Raw genomic sequence first — 23,901 nt, 5'->3', positions numbered from 1 at the left:
AAGGGAGCACTTCCGCATTGCTGGTGGGAGTGCAAGCTGGCACAGTTGCTTTGGAAATCAGTATGATGATTACTCACAAAATTAGGAAACAACCTTTCTCAAGACCCAGCAATACTACTTTTGGATATATACAAAGGATGCTCAATCATGCCACTAGGACATGTGCTCAACTATGTTCATAGCAGCATCATTTGTCATAGCCAGAATCTGGAAACAACCTACATGCCCCTTGACCAAAGAATGGACAAAGAAGATGTTGTAAATTTATACAATGAAGTACTACACAGCAGAAAAAAAAATAATATCTTGAAATTTTCAGGCAAACCAATAAGGAAAAGAGTATGAGACAGAAGGTTCTAGATTTTTCTGTCCAACATTCATGACTCTCTGGTGTTGCCATCTCTTTCAGAAATACCAAAAGATCAGAAGAGAGAGCCTGAAAATACATCCAAGAGCTTCCAAATAGTTCTCAAGTCAAAGTACCCTTGGGATACCCTAAACAAACATGTCCTGCCAGACATGGCCAAGAAATACTCAAGTAACACAAGAAGGGTGTGCGGTTTAAGATCAGCAGCTGACCGGTGCATTGAAAGGAAACATGGTAAAGTACAGAACAAAAGTAGACATTTTTCCAAATGGTCGAAATGGAGCCTGGAGGGTCTGCCCCGGGCATGATCTAGCTCTGTCTCCACTCACTGTATGGCCTCTGGAGTTTTACCTAAACTTCATGATCCTCTGAAATTTATAAATGACTTCATAAAACAATGTTTGTAGTATGCCCAGCACACTTAGTGCTAACTTCAACCAAAACTTCAATGTAAAATAATAATTCTGCTTTTTTAGGTTGCATTAGCATAAATTAATTATACAAAAAAATGGGTCGCATTATGAGATCTTCAGACATTTATACATAATGCACTTTGGTTATATGTACCCCTCTGTTGACCACTTTTGTCCTTTCCTCCTCTTCTTCCCAAATAGTCTCCCCTACAGAAAAAGTCTGCTTTCATAATATGAGCAAGAACAGGTCATAGACAGAAACTTGAAAATTCTGCACCAATCAAAGCTTACAAAACTAAACCTGACTTCAGCACAGGCTTCTTCCTCAACTTGGTAAGTGTCATATCTTCGATTTGCTGCTGGTAAGAGGGTCATTCTACACTCTTGTGTGAGAAGATGGAGATTCGACAAGATTTATTGGACCGAGAGAGAACTCAGATTTGGGAAAACTAAATAAAAAATTCTATTTTACATAAAAAAGAAAAGGTATTTATCCTTGACTAATTCTAGCACTTTTAAGTAAGGTCTTATTACTTGCATGCGTGTATGCGTGTGTGTGCGTGCGTGTATGCGTGTGTGTGCGTGCGTGTGTGTATGTACATATGTGTGTTGTGTGTGTGTTGTTTATCATACAAAATAATAAGTTTCAAAATGATATATTCACAGATCCTTAGCCCTGTTACTCTCCTCTCCTTCCTATCCTGTCCCCAAAAGTCACACACGCGCACACGCGCGCGCGCACACACACACACACACACACACACACACAGTATGTTTGTCTTTCTAAGTTTGGATTATTCTATTTAATATTATGATCTCAGTTCCTCTCATTGTCCTGAAAAATCAAGTGATTTGAATTTTATTTAGAGCTAAATAAAGCTCCATGTGTGTCACATTTTCTTTATGGATTCATTTGTTTACAGGAGCCTAAGTCTATTCTATAACTTGGCTACTACTAATAGTGCAGTAGCTGCCATAGCTTTTCAATTCTCTCTGATGTGCTGACTCAGAGCCGTCCAGGTATATACCTAAGAGTGGGATAGCCGGGTGCACGGTAATCCCATATGGGTTCCCATAGAGACTAGACTACTTACATACACCCCCTTATATACTTATACAGAGAGTCCTTTTCCATACAGCTTCTCAAGCAGTTGTTGATGGTAGAACCATTATTCTTGAAAATCAAGTGCTTACGAGTCATAAAATACCATCCTCACCAAGAAAGATTTCTTGCTTTCTGTTATTCAGACCAGTCATTTATTAGGATATTAGGACTGATCAAACATTTAATCATATGAATTAATCAAATATAAAATGTTTCTGAATAAAACCTGATGATGGAGGAAGGTCATTGGCTAATAAAGGAACTGCCTTGGCCCATTTTATTGGTTAGAGGATAGGTGGGAGGAGTAAACAGAACAGAACGCTGGGAGGAACAGGAAGTGGGGTCAGTCTCGACAGCTCTCCTCTCTGGAGCAGACGCCTGAGAGAGACGCCATGCCCTGCTCCGGGGCAGACACACGCCATGAAGCTCCGACCCAGGATGGACTAGGCTAGAATCTTCCTGTTAAGCGCACCTTGGGGTGCCATACACAGATGATTAGAAATGGGCTAAATTAATATGTGAGAATTAGCCTAGAAGAGAATGGGCCAAGCAGTGTTTAAAAGAATACAGTGTCAGTGTAATTATTTCGGGGCATAAGCTAGCCGGGCAGGCGGCTGGGGTGTTGGGGACACAGCCCCGCCGCCGCCCCTATTACTACAACCTGATTCATGAGGGGCAAGTGAGTTTAATCCTATGGAAAATTTAACTTAAAAAAATTTAAATTAAATCCAGGTGTGATGGCACATACCTTTAATCACAACACTTAGGAAGCAGAGGCAGGCAAACCTCTGAGTTTGAGGCCAGCCTGGTCAACAGAGTGAGTTCCAGGACAGCCAGGGCTACACAGCAAAAACCTGTCTCCAAATCACCCCCAAAAAGAAAATAAATAAATTAAAATATCTGTAAAATTGTTTTCTGACTAATGTCCACCAATGTGTATTATAAGTACTAGATAGTGAAAGAAATTATATGTTGGAGGAAAATATTTTGTCTAAGATCATTAAAGTAGCAATCATTAAAATAAAAAAAAACCCTGAGCATTGATGATTCTCTGCATCTTTGCCCAGCTTATATTTCCCACAAAACAACTACCTGCTCTCTTCTGCTGGCTACCCTGTCTTCCTTTTATGCTTCTGAGTGATGGAATGTCCCATAGTCCCCAGCTTTTTATCTACTGCTTCCATCCTCGTAACACAGCCTTCTAATTCTCTATACTTTCACAAGCTAGCATATGGCACTTTAGTTTTGAGGATGGAAAATGCACAAAATGAGGATACGTCTCTGCTTTACTAGGCTTAAAGTACTGTGTGCTGTGTTTACTTTAAAAAGACGACTAGTCATGCCACACATAACTCCCAACATGTATAAAAGCCACCACTGAATCGCTAAAGCTGTTTTTACACAATCAAATCATCATCCAATAAACTTGCCATGTGCGAATTAGAAGGACATTTCAGATACCTAGTTGGTGCTGTTCCTAATATTCACAGGCTTGAAAAGAACAGTTTTCCACATTATGAATGAGAATAATGCTAAGAAAGCAATGTGTGAGGCTACCAACGCAACAACCCAGCATCTCTAGATGTTTCCATCTTGTTATTCTCTGGTTATCCTGAGGTTCCAGAAGCTTCCAAATGGATGGTGCAGATCGCATTGCTTTCATACACTCGCCAACATAGAAGCAAAGAGTCATGCTCACTATAAAACTCAATTCTCCCTGGATGATAAAGCTGATCATCAAATGATAAGACTAGAGAAAACTGACACAGTCTTAGATAGCCTCCAAGGTCATTCGGGAAGGATACATCATTTAATCCAAAGTAATTCAGTCATGTTTTGCTTCAAAAAACCAACCACAGGGCCTACGTATTATTCCCTTCGATGTCCAATGAAACAAAAGCAACTCAGCTTCTGCTGCTGCTATGATAATTGGCACTTCAGTCTTTCTACCCAGCGAACACAGACTCCCATGAAAGACATCGAATCTACTTGAAGTTATCAAAAACCCTTCAGAACATATGGGTCTTGGTGGAAGCAACCTGCCAATAATATTGAGCAAGCTAAATAAAGAAGAAGGGCTAAGTGAGGCTGGCCGACATCCAAGCTCTGAACACACCGGCCATGTGGCAAGGCATCAGTTCAAAAGATCATCTCCTCAGTAGCAGGAAAGCTGAGTTCAAAGCGAATGTTCCAAGGAAGCTAATTTCATGTTTGCAGTTAATCTCCATATTAAAGAAACATCAGACGGGTGGTGTTTAGAGAAACTCTGAGGTTAGATCCAAATTCTGGAACTCAAACTATGTTTGCCTTTTGGGAGAACAGCCATTTGGATGCATGAACAAGAAATACAGGAAGGATTTTACAAAAGACATTAGATGTCGTTACACTTTGTACTCCCAGGAGAAGAAAATGCGAGGTTTCTACTTTCTGAGCGCCATGCTCACCACATGTTCCTCAGTCGCTGGAGATCTCTGCCCGATAACGCCTTTCACGGGCTGTCTGGCTCGAATTGCCTTCTGGGATCCCAAATGTGCCAAGCTGCCACATCTTCTTGTCATCAAAGGATAAAATAATCCTGGACAGGTAAAGAATTCGCTGTCACATGCCTTCTACCTTGAATATTTGCATTTTCCATGTAATTTTAATGTAACTATCAGCCAAAATAGCATTTACTGGAAGCAAAACGTGAACCTGGAGTTGGCCGATGTTTTGCAGTTCTGAGTTCTGGAGTTATTAATGTATGTCTATGAACTTCGTGTCTTTGAGGCAACTCATATACCACATGAATCTGAGTAAGTGTCCAATGGCCACCATTGAGCTACATTTTATGCAGAGAATTTTGATACAACAAAATGACTTTTTAAATTTTTTTTGGAGAATTTTATGCATCAGCACTGAATTTACAGCATCCTTACACCCTTCCTCTCCCTATGCAATTCCCTTGAGATTTCCCTCCCATTATTGTTACATGTATGAACATCTATGAGAATATACCCAAGAACATCCAAATATGTTGATTTACTCATTTATATCCCAATGCACATACAAACATGTGTGCACACGTGTATATATGACCAACTGCGTCCATGTAGCTTTACTCCTATGTGCATGTCTGGAGATGGCCCCTGGCATTAGACAAGCTCTATAGAGTTCATTCCCAGACACAACTGATCTCCCTCTCTCGGCAGCCATTGTTTCCATGGCTCTTCTTTTAGGAGTGGGAGCATGGGGACTGTCGTGTCTAGACTAGCTTGTCAACTGGTACTGTCATTGTGCTGGTCTTGCTCAGGTAACCATATTGTTGGGAGTTTGTAGGTGTCCTTCCCCTGCAAAACAGAGTTTCTAAACACAGGCTGCCAGATTGAAATAATAATATACAGACTTCATTGAGTTATATAAGCCCAGCTGATATTCTGCTCAATTGTTCTATGTTCTATATTCATCTACTGACCAGGTCTGTTTTAAATACATGAGGGCTGATCCAGTCACCATTCACACGGTGTAGGTAGAGAGGTGGCCCTCCTAAAGACAACTAAGTAGGAAGCCATTGCAATAACAGGATACAGAACATCCCTAGAAACAGGAGAAGGGAGAGCAGAATTGTTTTGATGATCTCTCTGGTCTTTAGGAAGAAGGGAGGGAATATTAATCGTTGTTCAGCTAGAGAAGAAGGAAACAGCCACCCTGAAGGCAGATAAAGGAAAAGACATAGAAGGTAGAACAAAGTTTCTTATATCGTGTCCTTTCCACAAAGAATTAAGAAATCTCACAGATAGAGAAAAAGAGAAAATTTGAAGGGAAGTGACAAATTGGAAGGAGGGGGAAGGTCATAATTCTGCCTGCATATGGGGAGCTCCCTGCATCTTAGCAAACACACGAAAAAGGGAATATCTCTCACCATCAGAGAATGGGAATTATACTATATAACACTTGAGTGTAAGTGCTGGGCAACTTGCAACACTCAGGAGGCAGATGCAGGTGGATCTTTGTGAGTTCGAGGCCAGCCTGGTCTACAGAGTAAGATCCAAGACAGCTAGGGCTGTTACACAGAGAAACCCTGTCTCGAAAAAGTAAAAGTCTTGAGTGTAGGCAAATTCTATAAATATTAGGAAAATTTATAATAGACTTCTTGTGGACAGTCTAACTGATGGGATAGAGAAAAGGGGCCTGGCTGCAATCACAAAGCAAATAGGACCTATTTCATCTGCGTGCCAACTGTGATTCATCAGAGAAACAGACCCAACAGGTGGTGTATTTTATTTCAAGGAATTGCCCAATGGTGGAGGCTTGCAGGACTGAAATCAGCAGGCAACGTTGCATGCTGGAAGCTCACACAAGAAATGATGTGGCCATCTCAGGCTGACATATGTAAACCACACTGGGAAGCTGGAAGCTAGAATTTCTATGTTACAGTCTTGAAATGGATTTCCTCATTCTTCCAGAAAACCTAGGATTCCCTAAAGAAGGCCTTCAACTATTAGTGCTCATAATAATCTCTTTTACTTAAAGTCAACTGATTTAAATGTTGATCATATCTAAAAATTACCTTCACAGAAACATTAGGACCAGAGATTGGTAAAAGCAACAAGGCACCATAGCTTAGATAGATAGATATATGAAATTAATTGCCATCATGAGCCTCTTAGAAACCTTCAGAGCACATCAGTAAAAAATAGTCACATGACACACTGGGTAAATCTGAGCCAGCACTATAAAGGTTTGCTTCAACAAATTATGAGACAGACATGCAATGAAATTTTATGAAACCCCCAAATTATGCAATTTCAAATAATTAAAAATCTTAAAAGGTAAGGAGATATTTCTGATATAGAATAAATAAAAATTAGAATTTTAAGTATATATAGAATGATATGCTCATTTAAAAATGAACAATTTATCAATGTATAGAGTTGGCAAGAAAAACAAATAAGCCAAATCTGAAACGATTATGTCTGAAACGAGTGACCCTTATTGTCTTCTGTTTTCTGTAACTTTTGTGGAAAAATATGATTTAAAAAATGCCATTTTTATCAATAATAACTATCAAATTATAAACTTTAGGATGCTATTTTTCACCCTGCCAAGCAACAAATGAACTCAGCCACCCAGCCTGGACTACACAGCAGCTGAGGCAGCGTCACGATGGAACAATATGCAGACCGAGATCTGGACCAGTCACGAGCAGACGGTAAATTAAGGCATCAAAGCTCTTCGTCCCGTGCCTTCTCCAGAATTACTTAGCGTAAGTTGCTTGCTAAGCAGGTGCCATGACAGCAATAGAAATGACAGCATCGCTCCTAGAATTCCTGGTTTGCAGAAGGCCAGGTGTCATCTGGGAATGTTAGCTTCTGACTAAGACACAGCCAGCAAGGTCACGGAGCCAGGCAATAGCAGATCAAGGGATACTCAGGCCTGGAATAAGCAATCTCCCTTTCCTTTATTCTTCAGGCTCTTCCAAAGCCTGCTATGTGGTACTTCATGGGATAAGATCCCCTTCCATTCCGAGTCTTCCCAGGAGGTTGTGGTTCTCTGTGATGAGGCTTGCACTATTCCTCATAATCCCTACCCAAGTATAGATAGAGGCAAGCACTGGAGTTGAGGTCTTTTGCTAGATTCTGTTTTGTTATTATTAAAAATAAAGTCATATTTATTTTCATACAAGTTTATGGACATAAATCTATACCCGATGCAAAGTGCCCCCTCCAGCTTATTTAACTGAAACCCAAACATACCTTTAGAATAAAAAATATATTTACATGTAATGGTGGTGTTTCATGCCCACTGCCCAGCCTTTTGCATCTTTCACCCAATGTATTCTGCCAGTCAATCCACAGTAGTACAGCTCTGTTTCAGTCCACTGTATAGAAGGATCAGACTGAATCCCTTCTGATTTACAGACTCTAATGGCAGCCACAGTAGAGGGGTTCCAGAAGCTTATGTTTGAGCGTAAATTAAGAGTTACTGATGCATTGGAAGACTGGAGCCTTTCTACAAAACACATTCATGGCACACACACACACACGCACACACGCACACAAGCACACACACACACACTCATACACACATGCACACACACACGCACACACTCACATGCACACACTCACAGTCGCACACGCGCACACACATGCACACACACACACTCACATACACACACAACACATTAATTTCTTCCCTACTGCTATGTCAAAGTGGCTGAAAATCCCATTATACGATTTTCTCCTTTGGGTTGATACTCTCTCCAGGATACCCCCATTAAAATGCAAATATGTTTCCTGAGAGGCAATACATTAATTTATTATCATCCCTTATACTTGTGAGAAGCAAAAAGTGTCCTTGGTATCAGAGAGTGACCAAGCATTTGAAATTCCACTTTGACTCATCACTAGTAACCCATTCATGACCGCTCCACGCTGCTGCTGTTTCCACTTAACTCTGCTGTCATAGAGATTGGCTTGAAGAAACTGAATGTTTTCTTTCTCCCCAGAGAGCTGCAGAAATTCTGGAGAAACATCCCAGGACTGACAACTTCATCCTTGCTGAAGGTTAGTTTCACCTGGGCTTGACTCTACTTGTCTATCTGGACATGTTGACTAGAAATGGGACTTCTCAGGGAATAAGAAGCATGCATCCTAGACTTTTACAATGATCTCCTATATTCACCCCAGAAAATGAAGGAAGAGCATCCTTTAGAAGCATATCTTCGATAAGTTCTCAAAAATTTACAATAAAGCAACTAAGGGCCAAAGGTTTGCAAGCTCACTGACTTCACAACATCTCAAAAGGAAGCTGAGGCAGGTTATAGTACATGCCTCTCAGGGTTGGCTATTTTAACTCTGCCAGAAAGACCAGTTTTGCCTTGGATTGAAACAATCTTTAGAAAGCGTCATGAGAACTGGATTTCTGCTTGTCTTCAGTGTGTGCCTTTTAAGACTCCAAGGGAGTCATCTCAGTGTTGTTAAAAACAGGGAAGCTTGGGACCAACATAGAGCCAAGTTTGCATGTCCCCAGTGGTACAAAGTTGTGACCCTCAAGGATAAGCACCAAAATCAAATATAAGCTTTAACTTTGGTTGGAACTCGCACTATCTTAACAGTAAATATGGCCAGTGTGGTACAGGTTTTATTAACCACCAGAGTTAGTCTGTCATTATCTTTAACTGAGTTACTTTGGGGAAAGTCTTCAGCTTTCTCCCAGGTTATACTATTAAAAGTATTCACTTTGGGAAATGTGGCAAAGGAGGTTAAACAAAGACAATTCTATCAAAAGCCTCAATGAAATTATGAGTTTTCAGAACATTGACTTTTACGATTAGCAGTTCAGCTGGAATGTTTACGTTTTCTCCTCCTCAGTGCTACGGATCTAACCCAGAACCCCAAGCATGCTAGACAACAATCTACCACTGTGCTTCATCTCTAACCCTTGGAGTATATTAACTCCTGATGGTGCCCATGGTGCCCATCACTTTAACGGGGAAGCCGAGGAAGATGTAGGTAATGCCCTGTGAAACAGTGATATAATCAAAATTCTGAAGTGGGTTGATCGTATGCACACCACCAACAAAAATGGACTCAGCAGATTATATATATATATATATATATATATATATATATATATATATATATATATATGTTTTCATGTATGCAACAATAGCAACCAAAGAAAAAGAGGCTATCAAACTGAGAGTTGTAGGGGAGGATGTGAGAATCGTCTAAGCATGGTAGATGGGAGGGGTTGGAGCAAGGAAAGGGAGGGGTGAAACTGATGTAATTCTATTTCAGTTAGAAACATATTAAAATAAAATACAATATAAAAATTGTGTATGGAGACATATGTGTTTATTTGGGTGTGTATATGGTACTTCTTCCTCATCGCATATACTTTCTGAAACCTATAGACTCTTCTGAAGTCAAAAGCATCCCTTATCGACAGATATGGCGGGGGGGCTCCTAGATAAACTCAGGATGGGGAAGAACTGCCATTGAAACCGACCTTATGATTAGAGATTGGAAGCTAACGGAGAAGAGAGGAGCTACAGGTTGAGTTCATCCATTCCTACATTTTAACCATCATAAAGTCCCAAAGGATACATATTGGAAGCTTCTGGATGGCTGAACACATGAGGAGGCCATGTGCCTGGAGAGGGGCATGGAATTCCATAGTCCTTCTCCTTTACCGTGTCTTAAGCATTTCTTCCATCCACTTGATTCTGAGTTGAATCCCTATATTAAAAATGAGTAGCCCTAAGGAAAACACTTCCCTGAGTTCTCGGAACCATTTAGCCAATGTTTCGACTCGGGTTAAGTGTCAGGGGGATCTCCCGTTGACTTTGACTGCTGCCTGGCATTTTAAGTAGGGGCCATCTGTGGGATGGGGCCTTTACCTGTGGACTGTGTACTAACTACAGTTAGTGTCAGAACTAAATTGAATTGTGAGACACCTGGGGGGGGGGCTGTGAAATTGCTTGACATGCAGAAATCACACAGCCGGTGTCAGAAGTCGTGAGGTGAGGCTGGAGAACAGGAGAAAGTATCTTCCTTCCTGTTTCAGCGTTCATCAACCAGCCATGTCCAGTAGAGTATGCAAACCCTCCCTAGCCGAGCCTCCTCATCGCTCCACAGCAGCTTTCCTTCCTAGCTAATTTGGCTTTTATTAAGACTAATCTGAATTCTAAATAAACTCTTGGAGTTGCTTAGAGATAAACACGATACAAATAAACAGCAGCGAACACTTGATGTTTTAAAGTGTACTTTGGAACCATGTGTGTTTTCCCATGCCAACTGCAGGCCTCCTGGGAATTTGGGGACACCATGAACTGCTATGTTTTGACCTTGTGACCTCCTCACCTTTCCCCTGCATCAACCCTTTCTTATTATCTTAACTACCCATTATATTATCACTCCTAAAATGTGCTCCCTCTACCTCCTTCCAGAGCCATCTCCAGCACAGTTCCCCCTGGAGCCCTGCTCATATTCCCTTGGTTGTCTTAAATAATTCATATACATAATTTTAAATAGATTATAGCTTTGCCCCAGTAAAAATAAGCTTTAAATCATTTTCTTTCTCCGAAATAAGAAAACCGGATGACTCCTTTCAAGATTTCTGTCCCTCACAACGCTTTGGCATGGGTCCCCTGGACCTGCCACACTTGGTGGATAAGCTCTCGGTGACAGACAGCATAAGGGGGTGTTCTCTCCGGTCCCAGCATGGACAGCCCTGCGCAATTGGCTGCAATGTCTGGCCCTCATTAGAACCCGCCAGCACTATACATGGTAAAGAATGCATTTCTGATAATACTTAAGTTAGCTTTGGACCAAGGCCAAGAGTCTCTCTGGCAGACTAAAGCCACTTTTGCAACACTCCACTTTTAGCAAGATACATGATAAGGAAATATATATACAACATCATGGGTCACTGGGTCACATGCCCCCACTTCCTCACCCACCTTTCCACCCTTTGTCGGGGCTTAGGAACCATTCCCAGGCAATTAGTCATAACCTTTCTTCTACCTAAGTCATTCTCCTCTCCCTCCCTCCCCTTCTTCCCTCCCTCCCTCCCTCCCCTTCTTCCCTCCCTCCTCCTCCTCCTTCTTTCCCCTCCCCCCTCTCTCTCTCCCCTCTGCTAGGTTTTCCTAAAACAGTTTGCTCCCGGTGCCTTAGAAATTCAGGACATCTTTTAGAAGTCATTTTAAAAGATTTTAATTTTAAACTGCACAGTTTAACTGATTTAGCACATTCTTCTCTCTAAGGTCACACTTTTGTTAGAGAAAATTTTAATTTATAATACTTCTCTCTCTGAGAATTGGAGAGGGGGGTCTCAAAACTAATGAGAAAAATGTACAAGGTGGATTTGACCCCACTAAATCCAGTGCTGGAAAGTTCTGTCCCCGTCCCTCTGGGTCAGATATGAGGTAACTGGGTCTTAGTTTGGCACTGTTGACTGGGCATCACTAGCCCTAATCTGAGAGCTGTGGGCAGAACGGTGCCCTTTGCCTCTTGGACTTAGATGCCAATATTTATGAAAGGGCATTACTCAAAGTCCTATAAATGATAATAATTGTATAAATTATATAAAAACAATCATTGGGGCCTGAGAAAATGACTCAGAGGGCAAAAATGCTTGTTGCACAAACAGGAAAACCTGAAACCCACACAAAAACAGGTATGGCAGTATAGACTTGTAATGCCAGTGCTGGATCCAAGACAAACAGCTCCCAGGGGCTCTCTGGCCAGCTAGTCTAACAAAAATGGCACACTTCAGTCTCTCGCTGGTAATGTGTAGGGCAGTAGAGGAAGACTTTCTGTGCTGACCTCTGGATTCCACAGCACGCTCATCCGGGCATTCACCCCACTGCCTCGCACGGAAGAGCATACGAAAAGCATGACCCTCAGGACCACACAGTCTCATACACATTCACTGTTTACATGTGCTGGCTTCCAGAAAGTCTCGTCTGCAGAGTATCATAACAAGTGTGGGTAAGGGAAGAAACAAAAGGCTCAGACAATACTTACCAATGAAAGAAAATCCTACAAAGCATACATGATAATGCTTGATTTAAAATAACTCCAATAAAAATAAAAATCTAGTTCTTGTGTATTGCTTTGCTTGGCTGTTTAATAAGATTTATGTATCTCCAAAGCCAATACAAGATGGACACCAATGCTTTCACTTGATTATACTGTGCCCAGGAGGGAGCAGAGAATCACACCTCCTAGAAAAAGCGTACTCTAATAATTAAAGATGGATATGATGTTAAAAGATATTCTAGCAATTCCCTCACTTTAGGGATGGAGACACCCAGGTTCACTAGTGCTAGCACCCTTGGACACGAGCATCAAGAGACAGACGGCCTCTCATTCAGATGGTGTTTCTTGAGATCTCACTGGGAATCTGACCAGCAAGAAGACACAAAGCATCTGGGAGCCTCAAAGTCTTCACTAGTGAGGTGAACTAATCACCAAGCATACTCCATGTGGGCATCAATAATCAGAACTTAACTCCCAACACACTCAGCCTGGTGCAGAGGAACTCAAAAGCTACTAGCTACTGTCATTGTTAGAAGCCAGTTAAAGGGAGAAACAGAAGGAAGCTAAGTCAATGGGTTCCTTTCAGGTCAACTTCCTCTAAGAGTCCACCACCACTGAAGTAATGAGAAACTAATCCAAACCTACAGTTCAAAAAATTCTCTACCATAATCCAAATGTGTGTATAAACTGGAGCTCCAGTGTTATTAGAGAGATAGTAGGCATATTATGGCTAAAATCATGAACTCTTGGACTAATCAGCCTGTGTTCAAACCTAGCCCACCCATTTTCCAACTGGGTAGCAATAAGCAAGTTATTTGATGTCTCCGTGTCACAGTTTCCTCCTTTATAAAAGAAATGGTGTTAGTCCCTATTTTGTAGGCACTATTAGGAAAAAGAATGCAGATATTTGGAAGGCACTCAAGAATCTGGGCCAGGTGTATAGAGTAGCATCGTCATCGTCATCATCATCAACAACATCTGCAGCATCAGCATCAGTATTATAACACTAGCTGAGACGCCAGATAAGATGCTTTGTAGTGGAAGACCCTAGAGCAACTATTCAGAGCCATGGATCCTAGTGATGAGAACCTGCAAACCATCTACTGTTCAAACTCCAACCTCAGAAATACTTAAGACACTTTGCGCACTGGACTTGAAACATAAGAAATATTCTGAGATAAGAATAAAAAGAAAATAAGAGGTCCTAAGAAGAAGAGGAGGAGGAGGAAGAAAAGATAAGAGTAGGAAATGACTCTGAGCACGCCAAGGTGACTCAATGAAACACTGAATGTAAAGAGAACGCTGGAATTAGAGCTTGCCAGCTGTTCTCGGCCGACCACAGCGCAGACGGGCTGTTGAAAGGACGTTCTGCTGAATGGGATTTACTTTTTCTGTGTTTTGTACCTGTGGAATCACAGCACTTAATAAAGTTTGGAGGAAGTCATATATTCATCCAACCATTTTACAGATAAGGAAACTGAGACATAGAAAAGGACGGTGATAAGCCAGCCTGTGGCTTGTAAATACCGCAGCCTCGGAAGGAAAGCGTTTCCAGGCCCTTCGCCATCACTAGTCATCAGAACATCCCCAGCTTCCCACTATAAATCTGATTAACTAGATCCATATTTTATAAATAAGTAGCTTAAGGAGCAGGAGTGCTTCACCCAGTTGAACTTCAAATTACTTCAGATCAAAGTAATGTATCTTCTCGGATACCAGACTCTCTCTTAAAAATTTATGTGCTTTAAAATTCCTGTTACAGAGAACATAAACAGTACATTGAGTTTGATCAGTCAGTGAAAAATTAATCTCAGGGGGTAAATGTTTCATCTTTCAGGGCATCGGAGAACCACATAACAAGCATTTTACTAAATTCCATTCTGGCCCTGAAATCATCTGCTTATGTCATATGGACGAACAGTTTACCGAGAAGCTGGCTATTCCTCGCAAGGCCTCCCTTACAAGACAGAGGCTCTTCTGGAAATAATCCCATCATTCAATATCTCCCATGTTTACCATGACCCAGACAGACAATTGCAGCTTGCTCATGTCTGTGTTTAAATAAAGATTCGGGGTTGGATGAATTAGATCTCTTAGACCCACGATCAACTCTCATCCAACTTCACAAGCCCTGCATCATATTTTATTAAGGGGACTGCTTTTTCTTTAATGCTTCATCCTGACTCCCACTCCCTTCCCTGCTAGAGCCATCCACTCTAATCTTATAAAAAACATAGGTGTTGTAGTGGTTAGTTCTAAGTGTCCAATTAAGGAATATCCAAACAGCTGGGAAGCAAGCTGTAGGGTAATGTCCAAGAGTGGAAACACTGAATCTCAGTGGACGTGACCTGTTTTCTCGAAGAACTACCAAATAAAACCCTCAGAGCATCTCTACGGGGTTAGACTTCTGCTACTGATGCAAGAGAGTTTCTCAGCTTTCTCATTAATAGCGGGCGCTAGCTGCCTTCCCAGGATCATCTGTCTAGTGCAGTGTTCTCAACCAATGGGTAACCACCCCTTTGAGGGTCAAACGAGCCTTTCACGGGAGTCAGATATCAGGTATCCTGCATGTCAGATATTTATATTATGATTCATAGCAGTAGCCAAATTATAGTTATGAAGTAGCAACAAGAAATGATTTTATGCCTGGGGTCACCACACCATGAGGAACTGTACTACAGGGCTGCAGCATTAGGGAAGTTGAGAACCACTGGTCTAGTGGGTAGAAGAATGTTAGTTAAACCATTTCAGGATCACCAGCTATTAGAAATGTTTAAATATCCCTCCACTACTTTGATAAGGTGAATTTATAGACTCCGTACACATCCTGCACAAGTCTGGAGCAACCAAAAACAGCACCACGCACATGGGTAGATTCTTCCCACACCAATCTGCTCCAGTATTTCTGCTTTGCAAAGCCATTAATCTCAAAATATTTCACATCTGTCTTTGTTCTTGTGGGGAAGGGTGGGGTTGCCTCTCTTAAAGGCTTTCTGAGGTTTCGAACCTCGACCTCTGTGAGGTTGGTATACTAGGATTGAGTTCTTGGCATTCGTTCTCCCTGCCTCTTTGCTTTCTCGTTTGCCCCCTCCTTCCCTCTCTCTCTTCCTTCCCCCACATCTCTCCTTCCTTTTTGGCACCTAGATCTTGACCTAATCTCTCTTTTTTATCTCCTCCCTCCTCTCTAGGGAGAATTCTCGGTGTTCTTCCTCCAAACAAGAGGAAAAGTGATGGGCTAGCCTAGGGAAACCAGATTACAAGGGGAAAATGCCACCTGCGTACACTCAGTTTTCCACACGAATGCACTTTAACCATCCTATATCACTTTACACATTATTCATTACCGTTTGTAGATAAAAATAGAAACCAAGATGGAGACAAAAGGAAAAGCATTTTGTGATGTAATCAGATGGATGACCTCCAGGCAACCCACTTTAGCAGAATTTGTGTCTTTTACATTTATTCCTGCCTCGCACAGCATCAGGAAACCTTTTGGGAATAGCAACTTTCCTTCTATTCTCCTCGTTTTTTCTCTTGCAGATCCAGTCATCTGAGCTGCAAGAAGATTCTGGCAAAAACTGATAACTGTGTCATCTTTGCTTTTCAACAATGGCCTGTGGTTGCACTTGCAAAAATTCTTATTTCATTGTCAGCGACTCTCTTAAAAGAAACATTTTAAATACTCGGTTATTACTGTAATATAACAACCAAACAAACAGCTGCGCATTTTCAGACTACATTGCACTTTCTGATTATATCTCATGCTAACCAACGTGGTGAAGCAGAATCCTTACGTGGAGGGGTGATTTTAAACGTTAAATCTCTAGGTATAGACACATATACAGTTTGTTTCAATTATTTAACTACACCCACTTGTTGGCAATTTAAGTTTTATATTGTCATCTATCAAAATCTGAAAACCCGTGTGTGTGTGTGTTTCTGTTTCTATTATCAAAACAGGTTAAATATGCTTGAAGAACACTTTTTTATACCCCAAGTAAGCACTTGCTTCTTAATGGTCAGCAAGCACCATTTGTGAGTGAGAATACACACACAGAGAGAGAGAGAGAGAGAGAGAGAGAGAGAGAGAGAGAGAGAGAGAGAACTGGGTCTAGCAAGAGCTTTGGAAACCTCAAAACCCACCCCCAATGACAACATTTTTCCAATAAGACCATACCTCCTGAACCTTGTAGTCCTTTCAAATAGTTCCACTCTCTGGTGACCAACAACATGAGCCTGTGTGGGCCATTCAAACCACCACACAAGCATATGTCTCCATCATTAGCTTACTACTAGAAAACAAAGTCCTTGGTTCTCCCCACAGAAGAGCTGGCAGAGCTTTCTGTTCTGCCTGGTCCTGCAGCCGTTCAGTCCTAAAGAAACACACAGAGGTCTACATTAATTATAAACGGATTGACCTATTAGCTCAGACTTCTTATTAACTCATATCTTACATTAACCCATAATTCTTGTCTGTGTTAGCCACATGGCTTGCTACCTTTTATCAGTGAGCATTCTTATCTTGCTTCTTCTGTGTCTGGGTGATGACTGCAGACTGAGCCTTTCCTCTTCCCAGAATTCTCCTGTTCCAGTCACCCCACCTATACTTCCTGGCTGGCTACTGGCCAATCAGCATTTTATTAAACCAGTACAAGTGACAAAGCTTTACAGGGTATAAGATTATTGTCCCACAGCATCTTATCACAACCCGTTACCACACACAAGCTCCTTCAGGCCAGGTGATTGTTAGATGGTTTGTGACAGGATCCTAGTAGGTCTTTTGTCTTCCACCCACTAGAAAGATCCATAAGAAAAACTCTCTTAATGAAAGATTGCCCATGAGAGCCAGCTTGTCATTTTCTCATGCCAGATTGTCACGAAAACTTTATAAAGAGGAACCCAATACTCCCATCCTCAGATGGTGAAAGACTCCATCTGACCATTCTTTTGTAGAATTATACAGATTTATTCATCATAACAAATAATGTAAGTCCATTTTTATTGTTTTTATTGAGCTATACATTTTTTCCATTCCCCTTCCTTCCTCCCTTGACCCTTCTACTTTCTCCCTGTTCCCCCCCACACACTCCCAATTTATTCAGAAGATCTTGTCTTTTTCTTCTTTCTAAGTTGATCCATTTATGGCTGTTTTAGGGTCCTCTTTGTTGTCTTGGTTCTCTGGGGTTGTGGACTGTATACAGGCTGATTATCCTTTGCTTTTATGTCTAATATCCACTTATGAGTGAGTGCATGCTACATTTGTCTTTCTGGGTCTCAGTTACCTTGCTCAGTATGTTCTTTTTTAGTTCCATCCATTTGTCTATGAATTTCAACATGTCATTTTTTATCGCAGAGTAGCATTCCATTGTGTAAATTGACCACATTTTCCTTATCCAATTTTCAGTTGAGGGGCATCTAGGTTGTTTCCAGGTTCTGGCTATTATGAATAATGCTGCAATGAACACGGCTGAGCAAATGTCCTTGTGGTACAATTGAGCATCCTTTGGGTATATGCCCAAAAGTGGTAACGCTGGGTCTTGAGGTAGATTGATTTCTAATTTTCTGATAAACCGCCATACTGTTTTCCAAAGCAGCTGTACCTGTTTGCCCTCCCACCAGCAATGGAGGCATGCTGGAGAGTTGGCTCAGCCATTAGAGGCTAGGCTCACCACCCAAACTGTAAGTTTGTTTCACTGGCGAAAGGCAGAGCAGACCAAGAGCATCACTGAGAGGGCTCACCAGCCCTCAGGCCTCCCAGTTAGCACCCACGCTGCAGGCCTCCGAAGGCCCAAACAACCATTTCAAAAGTAATAATTACAGAGTCTGAATTATAAAATAATTACGAGTTAGGAAAATGCATTTGTCTTCACAATAATTCACAGACAGGTAAATAAGCAGGGTCTTATATCCCAAAGCAACGTCAGCAAGCTATAGCTCTTGAACCCCATCTGACTCAGGGGCTGATTCTATATGCTCTGGAGACAAACACAGCTTATCTCCCACCACTCCCATATCAGTTTGAGACACTGTCTCATTACGTAATCCAAGCTGGCCTCCAACCTGAAATCCTCCTGCCTCAGCACTCTCAATGCTGAGACTGCAAGCATGAGCCATAATACCTGACTTTTTAAGAGCTGGAGCGGGGAGGTAAAATAGCATGGAATGCAGAAAGCTCTTTTTGAATATTTAATTATGTGTTTATATGTATGTCCGAGTGTTAGTTTGTGCACATGAGTCCAGTATCCATGGAAACCAGAAGATGGCATCAGAGTCCTGGAGGTGGAGCTAGAGGCAGTTCTCAGTCACCCTGCATGGGTACTGGGAACTAAACTCAACAAAAGCAGTATGTACTTTTAACTGCTGAACCCCCTCTCCAGCACCTACCTCCTTTTTGTAAATTGGAACTCATGAAGTTTAATTGAAACACAGACACACATTCGTTTACTTACTGTCTGTGGCTACATTCGTGCTCCAAAGGCTGGAAACCTAAACTATTTGTTCACTGGCTCTTGACAGGGAAAAGAAATTGTGGACTCTTTGTGAAGTGATAGACAACAAGTACCGGGTTCTGACAAGCTTTTCGGTACTGTAGTTTTTAATCACGAGGAAACAATGATTAACTAACTGTTCAAACCTATCCTAAACTGACCTTACAGCTTGTTACTCCTTCTCATAATAAGTTGCTGGTCCTTAATTGTTTCAAGAGACACGTTTTCTCTTACGCTAAAACGAGGTATGACTGATACAAACCAGGGCATTTCTTCAAATGCCTGAGAGAAGCAAAGCACCCCGTCTCCTGGCAGAACTGTTCGCTAAGCTCAAAACCAAAACAATTACAGCCAGTGAAGACAGGGCACACGGACTTCCTTTCCTGCCTCTGGCCTACTTTAGGATCCACAAATCCAGAGAAAAGTTTTGAGCAGCTTTTCATTAACTTAATAAGAAAAGCAGAGTGCAGGCCTTCTTCTGAACGGGGCTTGTTTGCTGTTGTTTGCGCTCTCCCTTGACAGCGCCTGGACGTTCTTCTTACATTTCTCTAGAAGGGGTGACCCACCGCAGGATTTGACTGTTGCCCCCTCCTCTTACCCTTCTCGTGCTCAATCCATAGTCGTCATGACGGGCAGTCTGCAGATCCACCCTGAGTCTCATCCACGCCATTCCCCAGACACAAGCTTCTAGAGTGCTTTCTCAATCTGCCATCACCAATGACTTCAAAAGTCATCCCCCAAGCAAAGGCTTTGAAAAAGACACGAAGCAGACTCCCCAGCTAGTACAATTCGATCATCTCCCAGGACTTCACAAATATGCCACATTAAGTTTGTTATCTCCCTGAGTTACATAAAAGCTTATTTATATTCAACTGATCAAGGGATAACCTAAGCAATAACTTCTCTGTGGGAGGTACTGACCAGAAAGTCCTCCGCTGAGGGCCAAGGACTCTGTGGTCCAGTCCCAGGTCCTCAGCGTACCCATTCCATGAACTGCAACATGGGAGGAAAGGTTCGGTTCTCCACACCAATCTCACTGTTCAAATATGCTTTAAAGTTGTGTAGGAGCTGAGACAGACTTTCCTCCTGTGACCTTAGTCAGAAAATAATCCATGACTCACAGGTCTCAGGGAGTCTTTTTACCAAGTTTGGGAACCTGCTGCTGCTCAGTCAGCAGCTTTAAAATCCAAAACATCATTGCTATCAAATGTATCAAACGGATACTGCATTCCTGAGTCCGAGCTGATGACTTCAAGATGTACAAATTTACTTTCACTTAGAGAGGTATGAATTTTCATAAGTGACTTTTAAAAGAAATAGGCCTTCAAAAAAAAATCTATGTAGCCAATAACAGTTCTGATGAGTTACTAATGACACTGTCTGCCTTTGCCAGTCATTACCAAACTCTGCCTAACACAAAGATAAATATCTCTCTACCACAAACCAGGTTTTTTTTGTTGTTAAAAATCAAGCCAAGGAGGATAAAGAAAAGGGGGCGGGAAGATGGAGGCGGTACATATTTAATTAGGCCTAGGCTTGCTGCCTGACTTTCATTAGGCCCGGCCTGACTCGGATTTGGCCCACTCTAACTCCTTTCCGGCCACTGGGTACCAAGGCCAGTGCTTATTTCATGACTGTTTCAATTCATCAAGAAAATCCTTTGAAGGATGAAAGGAACTCCACATTTTTTCACCTGTTGTTCTTTCTTGTGTGCCTGTCACTTTGCTAGCCAAACTTGCTTCAAGCCAAACCAAATGCTCTCCAAACCTCTACAGTATGCCTTTGAAGATCTTTTAAGTATTTTCTTATGCTGGCCAGGAGAGTTTCCAAATAAGGAGTAAAAACATAACGTAGCCCTTAAATTATTTTTTTTTAAATACCAGAGATGCAAAATCACATTCCAGCATGTGCATAAAAGCAAATTCCTCTTCCCTCAGTGGAGGGGCATTGAGCCAAATACACCTGATGCTCATTACCGCTCCCCCAGCATATTGCTCATGTATGACAACATTCCTTAAAGACCATATGCTGCTTTTATTATCACCACCTCACAAGCTTTCCCAGGCTCTTTAGAAGAAGTGTTCTCTCGGCCGAGGCCACTGAGGGGCTCGTCTCACCGCTCCGGTGAAATTCGGGTTGCTATTTGCACCATTAGCAATGGCTTCCTGATTTCCAGCAGCACAGCAATTAGGGACCTAATCTGTCACCACCGGCTTCAAGATTTGGCTTTCATCAAAAGTGAAGGAATTTTCCAAGGAGGGAAAACACGGTGCTACCTTCGAGCTAAAAATAGCTCTGTCTTCCAGACAGCGCACACCTCACATGGCTCCAGAGAAACCTGCTTCAAGCAGCTTACGAAGGGGCTAGAAGGAGAAAGCCATGGCAGATACTGGTTTGTGCCACCGAGTTCGCTCCAAAATATTCACATTAGGAAAAGCTAAAACAGACAGGAAACGTCAGCACTGCTCACATTAAAGCAAATGAGGCTCTAATCTCTGGATTCTTCTTAAGAGAGTCAAAATAGATAAATAACTGAACATAATGAATATACCTAATTCTTTAAGGCTGAGATGTGATGGCTGTATTAAATATTTACGTGGCAGAAAACCAACGAACTAGGAAATGGAATAGAGTGCCTTGATAGAACTTTGTATCATAATCATAGTTTACTAAAAGGCAATAATATTGATAATTAGTAATATTATTGTAACTTCTTATGAAGAATTTTCTACATCCCAGGCAGTACTCAACATGTGCCTTATTTTCTTTAATGTTCACAGTAGCATCATTCTGTCATGCATTTGTATTCATTTGACAGAATCTGAGGCTCAGAATATTAAGAAGCTTGCTCAGAAACTATTAACCAATGGTGTTGAAGTGATGGCCGATAGTTAAAGTCTTACTTAGTGGTAAGTTATTCTCTCTGAAGTTTGCAAAGTCAGCCATTTAGACATCTAGTATTGATTTTCATACATGCATTTATTTCTTGATGCACATCAAATAGGAAAGAAGTAATAATTCCTTTATCCCAAGGGAGCTAGAACCCTTGATGGTTAGTGGTCATTGTTAAAGTGCCTGAACCCAACAATGCCACGGGAACCTACCTCTAGGTGTGTCTCTAAGGGTGTTTCTAAGAAGGTTTACCTGAAGAGGGAAGACCCACTTTAAATGTGGATGGCTCCTTTCTGTGGATGGGGATTCTAGACTGGAGCAAAGGAGAAGGCAAGCAGAGGACTAACATTGAACTCTCTGCTGTGGACACAATAGCACCAACCACCTCACATTTATGCCACCATCTCTCCCTGTTATGTGGACTGTCCCCTCAACTGTGAGCCAAAGCTGGCCCATGCTTCCTTACACTGCATTTGCTAAGAGCTTCATCATAGCAATGAGAAAAGTCAGAGAGATCAGTTCCCCAGTTCTTGTTCATTTGGGGGTTTTATCAAGGCAGTATACAACTATCAGAAGCTGTATTGCCAACAGAAATGAGTGTACTTATTGCTACCTACCAGAATGTTCCATCTACCCTGTTCCTGAGGTTTTGCTAATCAAATAACTTGAATTCACAGCTTCCTCTCCTAGCTCATCAGGACACAGCTAGCAATCAATCACTAACTCCTGGGGACCCCTCGCCTGTGTTAGCAGAGAAACCTTGTCAAATGCCTGTGACTTCCAAATTCTCCTGCCTTTTTCCAGTTTTCCTGGAAGAGATCGCCTCTCTCCTGTGTCTGTCTGTACTCACTCTTTTATAGAGGCCTCCCAGCAAGGCGCTTGTACATCCTTAGTTTTAGCAAAACAACCTTTAATGCTCACTTCTAATTACCCTCTCAACTCTCTGAAGGACTAAGACATGACCTCAAGGGAGGCCAGAGCTGGAAGCAAGTCTGTGTCACTGACACGTAACCATTCTCAAAATGACCATACTCGGATGACTAAGCCATCATTATTGTATCAGCGTTACCTCTGAATTCTTCATCCCTTATAATAATTATCTGCCAGGATCGTCTTTAATCCTTGGGCAAAATATCTTCTGAAAGGTGCTGCCCGCTAGCAACAATAACATGCCCAGAGCATAGCTGAATCCTAATAGAAACCAACTGTAAATTTCTTGCCCTGTTCAAACAGTCATTCACCCCACACACTTCTCACTGAGAAACAGAACCTTGTCGGTAGAACTGCTAGATAAAATTAAGCTACTAGTGTATTCTGATACAATTTATTTGGGGAGCTTTAGGAGATGGGGGTAATAGGACCACCAGGAGATGAGGATTGGGGTCAACACCAAGCATGGTGCTAGAAAATTGAAAGAAAAAAAATTAAATTGAGTTCAGGCCAGAGACCTCAATTCAGGGATCTAAAAATGTAATCTTGTGGTCTCTGCTAGAATGAGTTCTAACTTGAGAGAACCCAAGTCCAGCATCCTCGTTTCTGATAGTTTTCTGTTACAGACAGATGGTGACCTATTAGAACACCCTTTCCCTGTGTCTGTAGCTTTAACAAACACTTCTCTCCATGACCAGTCAGTACCTAGCTCAGGCCTCTGTGTCTTTTCCTGTGGGTTGCCTCTGTCTCAGAGCAGGATCTGCCCACCTCCAGGGAGGCCAGGATGGTGGTGAGTCAAGACATCCAAAAAACCTCCAACTCTCAGGGGCACACGGTAGATGACCAGTTTCCCTGGCCCTTGCTGGGAATAAAATCTCTAACAGGGTCCCTGTCAGAATGGAATCCACCTTCCCAAGCGATAACCACCCCTGAACGCATTTGCTATTGATAGTTGCCAATTCCTTTCACGTATCCTTAGTCATTTGTGGTATTCCCAGGATTACTTCAAAAAATAAAATACTCCAAACATCAACCTTTTCAATTTTAATTAAAATAAAATTCTATTATTTTTGCTCTGTTTTCTTACCCACAGCCCTTCTTATGTCCACTCATTTCACATCCTCTCTGGCCTCTTTTGCTTTGATTATTATTGTTATACACACACATAATCATGTAAGTGTAA

The 23,901-nt window shown here is 41.7% G+C and overlaps 1 long non-coding RNA gene across 1 annotated transcript in view; it reads right to left on the bottom strand.

The window, feature by feature from the left end:
- The window catches only part of LOC121459073, a 37,912-nt gene extending 21,291 nt beyond the window's left edge, over positions 1 to 16,621 (bottom strand). The window contains exon 1 of the long non-coding RNA XR_005975899.1: positions 16,586 to 16,621. This is a non-coding gene — a long non-coding RNA (uncharacterized LOC121459073). The remainder of the gene's footprint in view (positions 1 to 16,585) is intronic.
- Between the last annotated feature and the right edge of the window lie 7,280 nt (positions 16,622 to 23,901).

This window comes from Microtus oregoni, unplaced genomic scaffold (genome assembly GCF_018167655.1).
Source record: "Microtus oregoni isolate MIOR12 unplaced genomic scaffold, Mior012 000018F_ref0000195, whole genome shotgun sequence".
Lineage (NCBI taxonomy): Eukaryota > Metazoa > Chordata > Mammalia > Rodentia > Cricetidae > Microtus > Microtus oregoni.
The sequence above is the reverse complement of the archived record's forward strand: the minus strand, read 5'-3'. Positions and strand labels throughout refer to the sequence as shown.